Genomic DNA, 15,339 nt, shown 5'->3' with positions numbered 1-15,339 from the left:
GGTCAAAGCACAAACTGCATGATGTCACTGTAACCACCACAGAGACAGGAAGTGTTTTTATGACCGAAACACTGACATGATGCTAACGGCTGTCGTTAGGCTCACTGACAGCAGTGCTGATGTGTTCATGTCAAACACTGGCTCAGGTCAGACTCCTTCATCCTTCTCCAGCGTGAGGCCGCCCTCAGACCCACAGGAGCTCTGACCTTTGACCTCCTGACCCTAACCATTTTAGTCCTGTTGCATCTTTAAATGCAAATCCATCCAAACTGTAGCCGAGCAAAAGAAGCTGGAAGTTGTTCTAAGAATGATGTTGTTGAAGGAGCTTGGAAAGAAAAGCGTCTGGACTTCTTTAAGTTGCTTGAAGAGGGACTTGGACGCCTTAACACCCACTCACATCCTGGGACATTTGATCACAGGAAATCACATGATAGCGTGGGGCTAGATCTCACAATGGGTTCACCTAAAACCTTGGCTGATTGCGACCCACACCCGTTTTCACACCTTGGCTCGTGTGATTAGGTGGAGGATCAACAGGGGCTCTATGTCCCTGAATTTAAACTGAATCTAAACACACCGTGCACAATGCCAAGTTAGATAAGGGTTAAAAGAACAAGATAAGAATAAATAAAAAGATAAAATAAGGATAAAAAATAACTTAAAAGAATAAAATAAAAAGATAAATAACTGCAAATAAGTACAAATAAGTAACTGAAGACACGTGTGGTCTGCAGATGTCGATGTACATGGATGTACAAAGGAGTTTAATGTGCAAAATGAACTTAGTGTGCAAAGTGACCTGATGTGCAAACTGCAGTCTGAGGTCGGTCAGCTGTTCAGGAGTCTGATAGCAGTGGGAAGATGGAGTTGTTGAGTCTGGATGTTCTAGATTTCACACTTCTGAACCTTCGTCTCGAGGGCAGAGGTGTGTCTCTCCTCTGGACTCTGTGGTGGTAGCTGCTCTGCAGAGAGGGCAGCGGGGTCCCGATGATCTTCTCTACAGTTGTTATCACTCTCTGCAGGCGTTTGCAGTTTGCAGTGGTGCTGTCGTACCATGCAGTGATGCAGCTGGTCAGGCTGCTCTCCACAGTGCAGCTGTAGAACCTGCTGAGGATCTTGGCCAACATACCAAATTTCCTCAGCCTCCTCAGGAAATACAGCAGCTGCTGAGCCTTCTTGACCAGCTGTGTGGTGTTCAGTGTCCAGGTGAGGTCCTCACTGATGTGGACACCCAGGAACTGCTGCTCACCCTCTCCACTTCACGCTCCCAGGTAAACAGCGGCTGGTGAGGCCTCTTCTTCTTCCTCGTGTCCACTATCATCTCCTTGGTCATATCAGTGTTGAGGGTGAGGTTGTTGTCCTCACACCGTGACACCAGACCAGCCTCCTCTCTCCTATAAGCCACGTCGTCCTCTCCAGTGATGCGACCGATCACTGCAGTGTCATCCATGAACTTCAAAATGATGATGTCTTTGTTGGAGGCGACACAGTCATGGGTGACCAGGGTGTAGAGGATGGGGCTGAGGACGCAACCCTGTGGGACGCCAGTGTTTGTCTGCCAGTCAAAAAGTCCTGTAGCCAGTCACAGAGGGTGGAGGGTGCAGGCCGAGTGTAGCCAATCACAGAGGGTGGAGGGTGCAGGCCGAGTGTAGCCAGTCACAGAGGGTGGAGGGTGCAGGCCGAGTGCAGCCAGTCACAGAGGGTGGAGGGTGCAGGTCGAGTGTATCCAGTCACAGAGGGTGGAGGGTGCAGGTCGAGTGTAGCCAGTCACAGAGGGTGGAGGGTGCAGGCCGAGTGTAGACAGTCACAGAGGGTGGAGGGTGCAGGCCGAGTGTTGAGTGTTGACACTCACAGAGGGTGGAGGGTGCAGGTCGAGTGCAGCCAGTCACAGAGGGTGGAGGGTGCAGGTCGAGTGTAGCCAGTCACAGAGGGTCGAGGGTGCAGGTCGAGTGTAGCCAGTCACAGAGGGTGGAGGGTGCAGGTCGAGTGTAGCCAGTCACAGAGGGTGGAGGGTGCAGTTCGAGTGTAGCCAGTCACAGAGGGTGGAGGGTGCAGGTCGAGTGTAGCCAGTCACAGAGGGTGGAGGGTGCAGGCCGAGTGTTGAGTGTTGACACTCACAGAGGGTGGAGGGTGCAGGTCGAGTGCAGCCAGTCACAGAGGGTGGAGGGTGCAGGTCGAGTGTAGCCAGTCACAGAGGGTGGAGGGTGCAGGCCGAGTGTAGACAGTCACAGAGGGTGGAGGGTGGAGGTCGAGTGTAGCCAGTCACAGAGGGTGGAGGGTGCAGGTCGAGTGTAGCCAGTCACAGAGGGTGGAGGGTGCAGGCCGAGTGTAGACAGTCACAGAGGGTGGAGGGTGCAGGCCGAGTGTAGCCAGTCACAGAGGGTGGAGGGTGCAGGCCGAGTGTAGACAGTCACAGAGGGTGGAGGGTGCAGGCCGAGTGTAGACAGTCACAGAGGGAGGAGGGTGCAGGTCGAGTGTAGCCAGTCACAGAGGGTGGAGGGTGCAGGTCGAGTGTAGCCAGTCACAGAGGGTGGAGGGTGCAGGCCGAGTGTAGACAGTCACAGAGGGTGGAGGGTGCAGGCCGAGTGTAGACAGTCACAGAGGGTGGAGGGTGCAGGTCGAGTGTAGCCAGTCACAGAGGGTGGAGGGTGCAGGTCGAGTGTAGCCAGTCACAGAGGGTGGAGGGTGCAGGCCGAGTGTAGACAGTCACAGAGGGTGGGGGATGCAGGCCGAGTGTAGACAGTCACAGAGGGTGGAGGGTGCAGGTCGAGTGTAGCCAGTCACAGAGGGTGGAGGGTGCAGGCCGAGTGTAGCCAGTCACAGAGGGTGGAGGGTGCAGGCCGAGTGTAGACAGTCACAGAGGGTGGAGGGTGCAGGTCGAGTGTAGCCAGTCACAGAGGGTGGAGGGTGCAGGCTGAGTGTAGACAGTCACAGAGGGTGGAGGGTGCAGGTCGAGTGTAGCCAGTCACAGAGGGTGGAGGGTGCAGGTCGAGTGTAGCCAGTCACAGAGGGTGGAGGGTGCAGGCCGAGTGTAGCCAGTCACAGAGGGTGGAGGGTGCAGGTGTAGCCAGCTTGTGTGGGATCACAGGATTGAAAGCTGTAATCAACCAAAAGTAGCCTGATGTGTGAGTCTGTGTTTTCCAGGTGGGAGAGGTAGCAGTGAAGGGCAGTTTTCCCACAAAACAGCACAACCAAGGACTCAGAAGCACAACATCAAATACAACAAGTTAAAATGCTGGGTCACAAAGACCCGTGACAGACTCACCTTTAACTGCCCAAGACTGCGTCTGAATCTTTGGACCAACTTCAGGGATGAACTCAGTGATGTCAGTAAGACAGAAAAGGTTTTCACATCAAGCTCACTGGGTGTGTTGCAGAGTATATAGTTAGTGTAGTTGTTGTTTTGTGTGTCAGTTCTACTACTAAGTGTCACAGTTGCTGCAAAAAAGCCACCAAGTAATAATAATTTACCTTCAAATCGTTCCTCCAACTCATTTAGTCGCATTCAAGCAGTTTGTTTCTTACAAAATCATCCAAGAAATGAACCTGAAAGATAAACTGTAATATTTAACCAGACCAGATCTGTGTAATACATTTCTGTGTCATGTTCCTGTTCCACACAGGTGCAGACTGTGGAAATCTCTGTGCCATGTAGTGGTGAGGTTGCTACCCAGTGTGGTTATGGGGTTTAAATAGAGCGGCTATTGGACGAATTTCACCAATGTCACCAATTTTCTACAGAAACATATTTCAGAAGGTGCTGTTGACATGAAAATCTCACCAGATGTGGCAACAACCCATCAAATCCACACATGCAAAGTAATCAAACCACACGTTTCCATAGATTATGTGTAATAAAGAGAAATAAGACGGGAAAAAGTCTTGAACACACTTGCTGCAGTTTGTTTAACACTTTGTACAAAAGCCTTTGTGTATGTCAGTGGCGTGTCTAGAAAATTTTTGTTGGGGGGGCCAGGTAGGGGCACAGATTTGGAGAAGGGTGGCAGATGTAATTGACAGATAATGTTAAAAAAAAAATCTACCAACAGTTAACCATCATTCAATAACCCTGTAAACCTAATAACTGAATTTGCTTTTGACTCTTATTAGAATGAGGTTTTAACCACTACGGTGCAAAGTTTTTAGATACTGCGTTGATGAAGTACAAGAGATACAATCAGTGCTTTGTCAGTGTTTACTCAGCATTCAAGGACAGCAATATTTGCATAGTATTTTTACTGACATATAGTGCACATATGTTTTGGGCAAAAACATTTTTGAATATTAAAATACAAACATTTTTAACATACAATTGGCAAATTAGCCAATGCAAAACTTTACCTGCCTATTAAAAAAAGAAGATAATCTTCTTACAAACTGGTGTTTGATTTTGAAACAGGAAAAAAGTGGGGAAACAAATGAAAAGACTAACATTTGAATAAAACCTGAAAGCAAGTAAATACTTTCTATGCTGCCTTATGGTAAACTTTGGTAATATTGATGTATAAAGAACAACACTGGCTGATGATAAAATACAGTCAGCTGGCATGGTGACACTGCCAGTATTAACCTGCAGGGCTGGACTGGGACAAAAAAATCGGGCATTTTGACTAGAGACCGGCCCACCAGGTATTAAAGCCATAAAGCCTTTGAATGAAGACAAACGCTGTTGTGACAGTGATGTACACTGTCTTGTTGGTATATGTATGATTTCTATATATTTTACGTCAGATAAAAACTTTGTTCGCAAGATTCAGATAATTATTTATTAAAAGCGAGACATTTTAAATGAGAATAAGAAAGAAAAGTATTTTTTGTGCCCCCCTTTCCCTGTTAATGCCCTACCTGCCCCCCTGGCAACACTTTGCTAGACCCGCCCCTGCACAGTTACCAGCTGTCAGCTACGTAGAAAAGGATCCTGGTGTTATTTGTCTCTCAGAAACAGCTCATAACTTCCCTTCAACTCATTCATGTCACCTAAAAGGTAAACCTGTTTCTCCATCACCTGTTCAGCTCTGATGATTCAGTAAGGACATCTCCTGGTTTCATCTGCATGTTTCCCTCTCACCACATATCCAAACCGACATCATGACCAGCAGCTTTTACAGCTGTGGCTCCAGCAAACATCAGCTGATACTAGAAATTAATATTAAATAAATTCTAACAACAGCTGATCAAGATTAAACATGCTGCTGTTGTTTAGCGCGACATCCGCTGGTTTCCTCTTTCTGGAGCAAAGTGGGCGATAAACAAACAAGAGAGAAAAGCCGATCAGCTGATCATTGATCAGTTTCATGATTGAAGTAGAAACAGGAGAGGGAGGGGAGAGAATGAGAGAAGAAGAGGCAGCTGTGCAGCAAAGACACAATAACTCCAGCTTTGTGTCTTTTTCATTGTAGCTTAAGTCCGGGACAAACTGCGTCTCTTCTCAGCTCAATACAAAACCTGTAATATTTTCTCTGAATGAGGGACCATTCCATTTTTAAGGAGCCGTTGGCAACTCTACTAGTCCAGGAAAGGCAAACAGTTATCCTTTGGGTCTTCCCTGGTGAACTTGATGTTTTTATCCACAGCGTTAATGTGCGCAGTGAAGGATTCCACTTCTTGTGTCTTGTGTCAGACAGATGGTTTGAAGGACAGATGGTTTGAAAGAGGAGTGAAAGAGGCCATCTATGTCCACTGTGAGCGACCATCTTTGAACAGAGGTGGTGGTTTACGACACCAACTGTCTGCCATCTATAATCCAGTTTTGAGTTCCCTCCCCAGACGCCTTAATGCCCACTCACATCCTGGGCCATCTGACCTCAGGAATTCACATGACAAGGTGGGGCCAGGTTTCACAATGAGCTCACCCGAAACCCTGGCTGATTAGGTCCCACACCCGCTTTCACACCTTGGCTCATGTGATTAGAGGATCACCAGGGGGTCCTTTGTCCCTCTTTCGGGGGGATACTCCCACTGGGTTTAAATCTGGGACTCTCGGCCATTTGACCTTAGAACTGAAGAAGCTTCTTGGATGAGAGGTGAAACGTCTTCAAGCAACTTAAAGAAGTCCAGACGCTTTTCTTTGCAAACTCCTTTGACTAAACTGAAAGTAACAAACCCAAAGCAACAAATGAGTTTTGCATCAATCATTGGTTTTTCATTTGAGATCTACGTAAGAATGCTAATCACAAACTGCTCATGAACTTCTACCATGGAGATCCTTCTGCTGCACACTGTGGTTCAGCTGCTGTGGAGGACATGTCACGGTTCTGGGTCCGTCGGACCCAGTATTTTGAGTTTATTATGTTTTGGTTTATTTTTGAATGATGGATTGTTTTCTTATCCTCTTGTTGTGCTGATTATGATGACGATGATGATGATGATTATGAATCTATGTTTGGGTTATTATTGTTTAGGGATTAGTTTGCAGGTTTTGTGTTCTCATATTTATTGCATGTTTGGTTCAAGTTCCATGTGTCATTTTCTGTCTCTCTCAGTGTCGAGTCTGCGTCTTAATGTGATGGTTTCTTATTCCTGTTTTATTGTGAAGGTCTGCGTCTCATGTGAGTGTGTTCAGTTTTACCCCTGTCTCGTCTTGTTGATTATTCCCAGCTGTGTTCCCCACCTGTGTGTAATCTCCCTGTGTTTCTCTGTGTGTATTTAAGTCGTGTCCTCTGTATTGTAGTTGCTGGTCCGTCTGTGTATCCACCATGTCTCATCCGTGTGTTTCCCTGCTGTCACCATCTTGTACCGTCGTCCACCTTGCTTTATGTTCAGGTTCGTGTTCTTGTTCATGCTCTGTAGTTTAGCTGTCCCAGTATAGTTTAGTTCTCCGTTTTGTCGTTTGCCTCTCGATATTTTTGTGTCAATAAATCACCTTCACACCTTCACGACTGCCTGCGCTTGGATCCTCTTTTTCCTTTTTTCACACGGCTCTCCTCACTCGCCGTGACAGTACGGACCAGCCAGATATGGATCCAGCGGCATTCACCCCACCCACAGAGCTTCGAGAGCTTATAACGGACTCCGCTACCAAAATAATCAACCTGTGGCTTGAGCATGAGGGTGAAGCGTTTCTTTACGTTCTGGAAGTCAGGCTACGACAGCTTTTGTCCGATTATCCCTGGCTATTGGACTCACTCCATCCGCTCATACAAAACTTCATTCTCCATGAACTACACCTTCACCCCCCCGCCGCCACTGCTCACCCGCTCGCTTCAACGGAGGACGTGCCGTCCGTACCGCCGGATGAGGAGTTACCCGGCCTGTCGGAGCCGTCTCCACGGAGGAAGCGATGTTCACGCCGCCGGCGCGGCACCCCACAGCCGGAGTTCAGAATGACAGAGCAGCCGGCTGTGGTGAGTGAAAGGGACACCTTTTCTGCTGTGTCAGATTCAGAGACTGTGTTTTCTGGAGCTATTTTTTGTGTGCCTTCTGAAGTTAACAATGGTTTTTCTGTCTCACCTATGGCCGGTGCGCCACAGACTGCCTTGGTTGAGCCCACATTCAGGGTTAATGACTGTGTTCACACTGTGTCTAAGCCTGGAGTTACTGAGTTTAGCTTTATGAGTTTAGAGACTGAAAATGTTTTGGACTCTTTTTCATCTGCACTGGTCAATTCAGGGGAAGCTGTAGACCTCACTGAAACAGTGCTTCCTGACCGTATTCCCCCATCCACACCTTCACCACAATTCAATGTGGGGTCTGTAACACAGTTAGCAGTACAGTTAGCAGTTCAGTCAGCAGGCCAGCTGCCCTCAGTTCAGTCAGCAGGCCAGCTGCCCTCAGTTCAGTCAGCAGGCCAGCTGCCCTCAGTTCAGTCAGCAGGCCAGCTGCCCTCAGTTCTGTTGGCCTCTCCACCACCTATTACGCCTTCACTACAGTCGTCTCCGCTGCCTATAGCTCAGCTGCCACTTGTTCCTCTGTCTGCTCACTCACTCATTCAGTCACCATCCTCACAGTCTCGTTACGAGCAGGGAACACACTTCACCACGACATCTGCTGGTTCTCTTAAGCTGGTCGCCTCAGAGACAGTTGCTCCCTCTAGGGCCTCCCCAGAGGCTGGGTGTCACTCACCAGCTGACTCTGGACCCCTAGAGGTCAAGACGCCAGCGCCAGCAGTATCACCGGGGAACTCACCAGAGCAGTCTCGGCTCTCAGCACCCCCTGAGAGCTCAAGTGAGTTCACCCGTCTGCCTCCGTCCTCTGCTGAGTGTGTTGGGGAACACTTTCAGCCCTCTGAGGACGGCATCCCACTGTTGCTGCCTGAGTCTAGCCGCTGTGCTGCTCAGTTCCAACCAGTGTCCACACCGGCAGAGGTCTGCGTACCTGCTGCCTCAGTGTCTGTTTCCACTGGAGGGCCCGAGGAGCCCGTCCAGTCTCAAGCCACGTTAGCTGGGGGTTCAGGTGAACCCAGCCAGCTTCACGTGTCGTCAGCTGGGGGTTCGGGAGAACCCAGCCAGCCTCAAGTGTCGTCTGCTGGAGGGCCTGAGTCGCCCGTCCAGCCTTATGCCATGTCTGCTGGTGGGTCCGAGGAGCCCACCCAGCACCACACCTCGTTAGCTGAGGGCCCTGGAGGACCCAGCCAGCCTTTAGTGTCGTCAGCTGGAGGGCCCGAGGAGCCCGTCCAGCCTCAAGTGTCGTCAGCTGGAGGGCCGGAGTCGCCCGTCCAGCCTCAAGTGTCGTCAGCTGGAGGGCCGGAGTCGCCCGTCCAGCCTTATGCCACGTCTGCTGGTGGGTCCGAGGAGCCCACCCAGCACCACACCTCTTTAGCTGAGGGTCCTGGAAGACCCAGCCAGCACATCCTTCCGTCGGCTGGCGGTCCGGGGAGGGCTGTTCAGCCGTCACCCACATCGTCATCATCGCCGCCTGCAGCCGCAGCTTCATCCACGCCTGCAGCCGCAGCTTCATCCACGCCTGCAGCCGCAGCTTCATCCACGCCTGCAGCCGCAGCTTCATCCACGCCTGCAGCCGCAGCTTCATCCACGCCTGCAGCCGCAGCTTCATCCACGCCTGCAGCCGCAGCTTCATCCACGCCTGCAGCTGCAGCTTCATCCACGCCTGCAGCCGTCTCGCTGCCCTCAGGTTCCGCAGCCGTCTCGCTGCCCTCAGGTTCCGCAGCCGCTCCGCCTACGCCTGGTCCAGCTTCAGCCGCTCCGCCTACGCCTGGTCCAGCTTCAGCCTCTGCTTCTGCTACGCCTGGTCCAGCTTCAGCCTCTGCTTCTGCTACGCCTGGTCCAGCTTCTGCTTCTGCTTCTGCTCCGCCTTCGTCTGGCCCAGCTTCTGCTTCTGCTCCGCCTTCGTCTGGCCCAGCTTCTGCTTCTGCTTCTGCTCCGCCTTCGTCTGGCCCAGCTTCTGCTCCGCCTTCGTCTGGCCCGGCTTCTGCTTCTGCTTCGGCTCCGCCTTCGTCTGGCCCAGCTTCGGCTCCGCCTTCGTCCGGCCCAGCTTCGGCTCTGCCTCCGTCTGGCCCAGCTCGTCCTGCTCCGCCTCGCCTCTGCCGGCCGCTTTCCAGGCCTCTAAGTTTGCATCATGGCCGTCGAGGACGACCTCCGGAAAGAGTTCGTCGCCGCCGCTGGCATCGCGGCCGACCTCCAGACCTGCTCAGTGGCCGCCACTGCCTTCCAAGTGGTCGGCCTCCCGATTGGTTTTGCCTGCGCCGTTGCCGTGTGCACGGTCGGCCTCCAGAACTGTTTGCCCGTCGCCGCCGTTGCCGTGTGCACGGTTGGCCTCCAGAACTGTTTGCCCGTCGCCCCCGTTGCCGTGTGCATGGCCGGCCCCCTGACCTGTGTTGGCTCCTGTGTGGCCGACCTCCGGGTCGACCCCCTGAACTGTTCGTGGACTCTTATTGAGCTTTGATTTCGTTTCGTTTTGATGTGTTTTCCTGTGTTTTTTGAACTGTTTGGACACTCTTGCTCCTTGTTTTTTGTTTGGCTTATAGATGGAGGCTAGCATAAGAGGCTCACCAGCTAAAGCAGCACACCTGGGTCTCCCAGCCTATTCAAAGCAGCCCTTTGCTTCACCTGCTTCACTAAACATTATTATTCTTATTTAAGCAGAGTGGTGTGATTGATGTAGGCATTGCTGTGTGACAGGATGACTTTTCTTGCACACCCACTGTTGTGGATGGGCGTAGCTTTGGGTCACGTGGTGTCGGTAACAGTAATAGTGATCGCTATATCACCTGTTCACGTCCCGAGGGGATTTTTGTGAATGAGTGGGTGATGGGAGAAGTCGACGTTTGCTGACCGCTCAAGCTTAGAATGTTGATTTTGATCACTGTTTTTCTGGATTTGAAGGATTTGATAACAAATAAAGAAGTTTTTAATCTGGAACTTTGACTTACGTTTTGAACAGCGGGCGCGTCAACATTATTCCCCTATTCAGCTGCTCGGCGACTCAAAGGCTTGACAGTCACCAATACCCACCAAATGAGGGCGCACATGCTTCCACGCCCACTGGTGACTGCACACATCCTTTCAAGGAAGCATTTCATTCATCTCTAACAAATGGAACAAAACACTGTGCAGCGTGTTCAGGTTTGAACGTGGCCCTGGCCTCTCTCTGCATCCACCTGCATCGGCCTTCTTGTGTGTTGTACCTCCAACAACCCAACAGCACATCCACTCCCTGCTGAACTGCTTGGTTTGAATAAATTCTACTTTCTTTGTAGGTACATTTCATCTGTGAACTCCTTTACAGCAAAGGCTGCAACTCATTGGTGGTTATGTCACCATGAGAAGATTTTATTCTTTTGCAGAATTTTTTAGGATCATTCAGATGTTTAGTAGTTTTTGAAGGACAGGATTCTGATTTGGCCTTTTTAATGAAGGAGGCTGAACGATTTCCGAGCTGCCACAAATCAGCCAATCTGCTCCAGATTTAGTTTCTCTGGCCTGAGCAGCATCCCTGTTTTTAAGGAGACTGCATAGCTGAGGAGAAAACCAAGGATTGTTTCTGCATTTCACTCTAAATCTGAGCATGGGGGCATGCTTATTTATCATTTTGATAAAAGTGTCATAACAATAATTCCATGCCAGCTCACCATTGGTGATCAGATAGATTCTGTTCCAGTTATAGTCCCATAAATCATGAAGCTTGCTGACAGAAAAGCTTCAAATCTCCTTTGAAAGCTGTTTGTGGTCTTGATTGTGGGAGCTTCAGTTGTCTGACTCCAGCTGCCACACAGTGGTCACTGACATCATTTGCAAAAACCCCAGTGTGACAATATTTATCAGTGAAACAGAAATCAGGAAGTGACGACTTTTCTTTGAACATTTGCTAAGGCTAAGCTGTGCTTTATACCACAGTTGGGAAAAGAGGAAAGAGAGTATATTATCCTTAATGTGTTAGGAAAAAAGAAATCTGATACCAAACTGATATAACCACAATAGTCACATATCAAGTAACCAGAGTACAGCTGTGCAGGACTTTTATTGTGAAAAGTAGGAAGAGGAAACAGTTTTCATGAGCAAGCTTTTCTGACATGTGTATTGAGTGGTTGAGAGGAGGCGGCAGACAGCAGGACAGTCAAAAACTCCCGACCACACTGGTACTGGGAATCCCACAGTGCTCGTCCTTTAATAAACACTCCTCACCAACAAGGCTGAACGGCTGCTGTCTCATCATACATGAAGCCAGCAGCGTTCATACAACAGAGGGCAGGGCGCATGCTTGTGACATCACTAAACATGAAGTTGTCTTAAAGAGACACCACACTATTGCGACTGTTACACATGGAAACTTATAAGCATAACTTCTCTCCAACAAACGTGGAATAACAGGAAGATCCTTTATGAACACAAGTCATTTCTTCTTCTTTATATGGAGGAATTAACTGGAACCAAACTTGGCTGCATGGAGGACAATTTAAAGGAGTTTCTTATAAAATACTACAGAACTTTAAAATTTAGAGACGAAGCCAAGAAGACACTGCAGAGGTTTCAGCCTGATGTGAACTGTTCTGCTTCTTTCTGTGAGTTACGCACTGAAACTATTTATCATCTATTTTATCAGAATATAAACACCAGAATCAGAGTTATTTCTAACAGCAGTTTCATTATTGATCCAACAGCACAGATTTATCACTGATCTGTTAAACCTGATCACTTAACCCTTTCACACACAGTGGTCACTACAGTCACAGCTATTCAAAGGCTTGTATTTGTGTCAGTGTTGATGGTATACTTGCACATAAACCACTACACTGGACACTGATGTGTCCCTCCATACCCAGTCAAAACCTGTTGTCCACCTAACTGGACATGTAAAAAAAACTCTTTGAAAAGTACACGTTTAAATGAAGTTCAAAAATCTTTTTTCATGCCTAAAGATGAATAAAAACACTTAAGAAACAAATCCTGATTGAGGTTGTCATAATTCATGCGTGAAAGGGTCAAAACTAGAAAATAGACGGGACAGACATGACTGAGGGAGAGGAAGGGGAGAAAGAAAGATGAAGGAAAAGAAAAACAGAAGGGAAGAGGGACAGTGAGAGAGGAAACTTAAAAAGAGAAAGAAGAGAAAAAACATCTCCTGGATCACCTGTTGAGAGAAAAAGAAGAGAAAACAAGCAAAAAACAGAGCAACATACTAAACACAACACCATCAGGTTAATTAAGTGTAAACAGCAGTAAATACTAAATATTGAATGTTGTTGTGTAGCAAGCAGGACCGACAGCGCACAATGTGCTTGGAAATAGCAGCCAATAGATGTTAGGAGTTGGTGGGGTTTCTCTGGTGTGGTGTCACGGGGTCTGCTTCTGTTTTCAGCACAGGTAGGCGGGGTGGTGTGTCACGGGATGCTGACACACCGGCGGTGCACCAGACGTCATTTGATGAAGCGTTACTGGTGTCGGAGTATTGCCACCTCCTCGAGTGGTAACGTGTTTGTTAATTCTCTGCTGTGTGCATTACGGCCAACCTATGTCTTGGATTTTGTTTGCTTACCTGTTGTCCTGTATCCTCAGCCGGATCCATCACCCGCTTACCTGTCAGCTGTTTTTGAAGCCACATTTCCGGGATCACTACGGAGATCAATCACAGCGTTTCTCCCACATCCCGAGAATCCTCGCCCGAGCCTGTACAGCCAGTGTGACAAGTGAGCTCTCCAACTCTCCCCATGTTTATTGCTGTTTCTTACCAGTGGTTTGGCATCTCCCCCTAAAGTTTCTTTTTTCTTTTTCTCATAGATCCACCCTGCGTGCGCGGGTAACCCCTTTCCCTCCGAATGCGTGTCAGCCTCCTCCCCTGGTTTCCCTCTGTTTATTCATCAGTATTATCTCATCCCGTGTAAATAAGTTTGACACAGTAAATAAAGAGCACTCCCTGCATTTTCTGCGCTTCTGTGTATTCTGCCATAGAGTCCGTTCACTCAGCATAACAATAGATGTGTAGTTCATGTCTATGAACAGTGAACACCCGTGTGCACACCTGTGTGGATCAGCGCGCTTGTATTCAAAAGGTTTCCCCATGTAACGGTCTGCTAGAGGGTGTAGAGAGCCATAGCCCCGCCCCCCAGGGCATGAAGCAGGCATGGAGGAGATCCAGCCTCCATGCCTGCTTCTGTCTGTCCCGTCTGTAACAACTGAAAATAAAATAAATAATAACAACAAAGGTCGATCAAATGGACCAATACAGCAAGGCCGTGATGATCTATTTGGCAAAGTAAATCCATTGGGTCTCCTTGTTGGTCTTCAGACAACAATTCTGACGGCTAAAGAACCAAATGGGACAGAAAAACAAACAAACAAACAAAACCAAAAAAGTAGAAAATAAACGATCACGTTTTGAGTTGAAAACAGTGACAACAGATACAAAATCACATAGTTCATAATAAAAATGACTGCTGTGAATCTTCTAAATCCAGTGGATGATGTTCAGGTTGTGTTTGTGCTGATTACAGAACCATGTGATGTGATGACTGCAGTGAAGAAGAGCAGCATATACTGTCACACAGCCCCGATAGCAACATGACTCTGGACCAGATCTGTAGACCAGGTCTGGACTGGAGTCCACCTGTGCAGTGGAACAGATCAGGATCTGTTTGTTGTTGTCACCTCTGAAGAGCTTTGACGTTCAGTTTTACACAGTTAAAATCATTATTTGCGCCTAAGAAAGATCCAGTGTTTCTGGTCTAAATGTGTCATATAAATGCATAAACCACAGGATTTACCACTAAGAGCTCCAGTCTGGCCAGAATGCCGTTAGCCCCCTGTGTGGATGTTATAGCGTGGACAGGGTGAAGGCCAGATCAGTGACAGATAGAAGAAAGCAGAGGAATAGAAGAAAGAAAAGGGACAGAAAAGAAGGGTGGTGGGGGAAAAGTCGAGGGTGAAGCAGATGTACACAATGGGTCTCCACCTGCTGCCACAGATGGAGCTCCCACAGCCAGGGGAAGGAGTACTAGCGGTCCAGTGCAGCGGCCAGCCAACCACTGCAGAGGCCGGCCACTTCAGAGAAAGCCAAAGACGGGACCCTGGACCCCAAGAACCACCCGACACCTGGTGGAACCCCGACCGCGCAACTAAGAGGAACAAGCCATCCCCGGAAAACAACCCTCATAGGAGCAGGCCAGCAAGTCTCGCACCAGTTGTGACATCACATCCTGTGTCGTGCGACACAGTCGTTGTGGTGCGTTGGTCAGTATCGCTTAATGTTTGTAACTTGATCCATTGTGCCGTGGTCGTTGCAATCATGCTCATTTTCCCACCATTTTAATGATGATCCTGCACCGAAGCTCAGAGACACACGAATACACAGAGTGAGATGTTGAAGCAGTTTGAAAACTTGAATTTGTAGAAAGACCTTTGCAAAAAACACCCTCAACAAAGTCGTGGCTTCCAGTTTTGGCTTCTCCTTATCAGCTCGTGTGACGTGATCCTGTCTGAATGGTCTAATTTAGGAGAAGAGTGCAGCGCCTTCTCCCGCCTTAACCACAGTTAGAAACGACTGCATCTGTGTGCTGACCAGATGAGTTAAATGACCATTGTGGGGGTATGATGGTGCCAGGAGTGGTTCCAGGGGTGGCGCCACAGGGGCACTGGTCCCAGCTGAAATTTGATTGGCCCCCTGAAGTGCCCCTGTGCTGTCACTCATCTGTCCTTTGTGGGAGTGCTCATCAGATTCAAATCCAAGTCCCAACACTAGTGGTGCTAATGAGAAAAATAGGAATTTCCAGTGTGAAATCTTACAGAAGAAGAAGATTTGAACCTCCTGCAATGAAAGCTTTTCTACAACTGGTTAGAGTCGACATTTTGAGAAGTTTGTTGGTATGTCATAAATCTGTATTTACCCACAGCTGTCATGTAGCTGAAGTCTGACAAACATTAAATGAGCCCCAGTGCTCCCAGTATCGGT

The 15,339-nt window shown here is 48.8% G+C and overlaps 1 long non-coding RNA gene across 1 annotated transcript; it reads left to right on the top strand.

The window, feature by feature from the left end:
• The first annotated feature begins 12,616 nt into the window (after positions 1 to 12,616).
• LOC102076898 (uncharacterized) lies at positions 12,617 to 13,321 on the top strand. Its single transcript, XR_003214776.1, has 3 exons — positions 12,617 to 12,861; positions 12,951 to 13,081; positions 13,173 to 13,321. It is a non-coding gene; the product is annotated as an uncharacterized LOC102076898 (long non-coding RNA).
• The last annotated feature ends 2,018 nt before the right edge of the window (positions 13,322 to 15,339 follow it).

This window comes from Oreochromis niloticus, linkage group LG3, assembly GCF_001858045.2.
Source record: "Oreochromis niloticus isolate F11D_XX linkage group LG3, O_niloticus_UMD_NMBU, whole genome shotgun sequence".
NCBI lineage: Eukaryota > Metazoa > Chordata > Actinopteri > Cichliformes > Cichlidae > Oreochromis > Oreochromis niloticus.
This window is presented reverse-complemented; position numbering and strand designations above follow the sequence as displayed.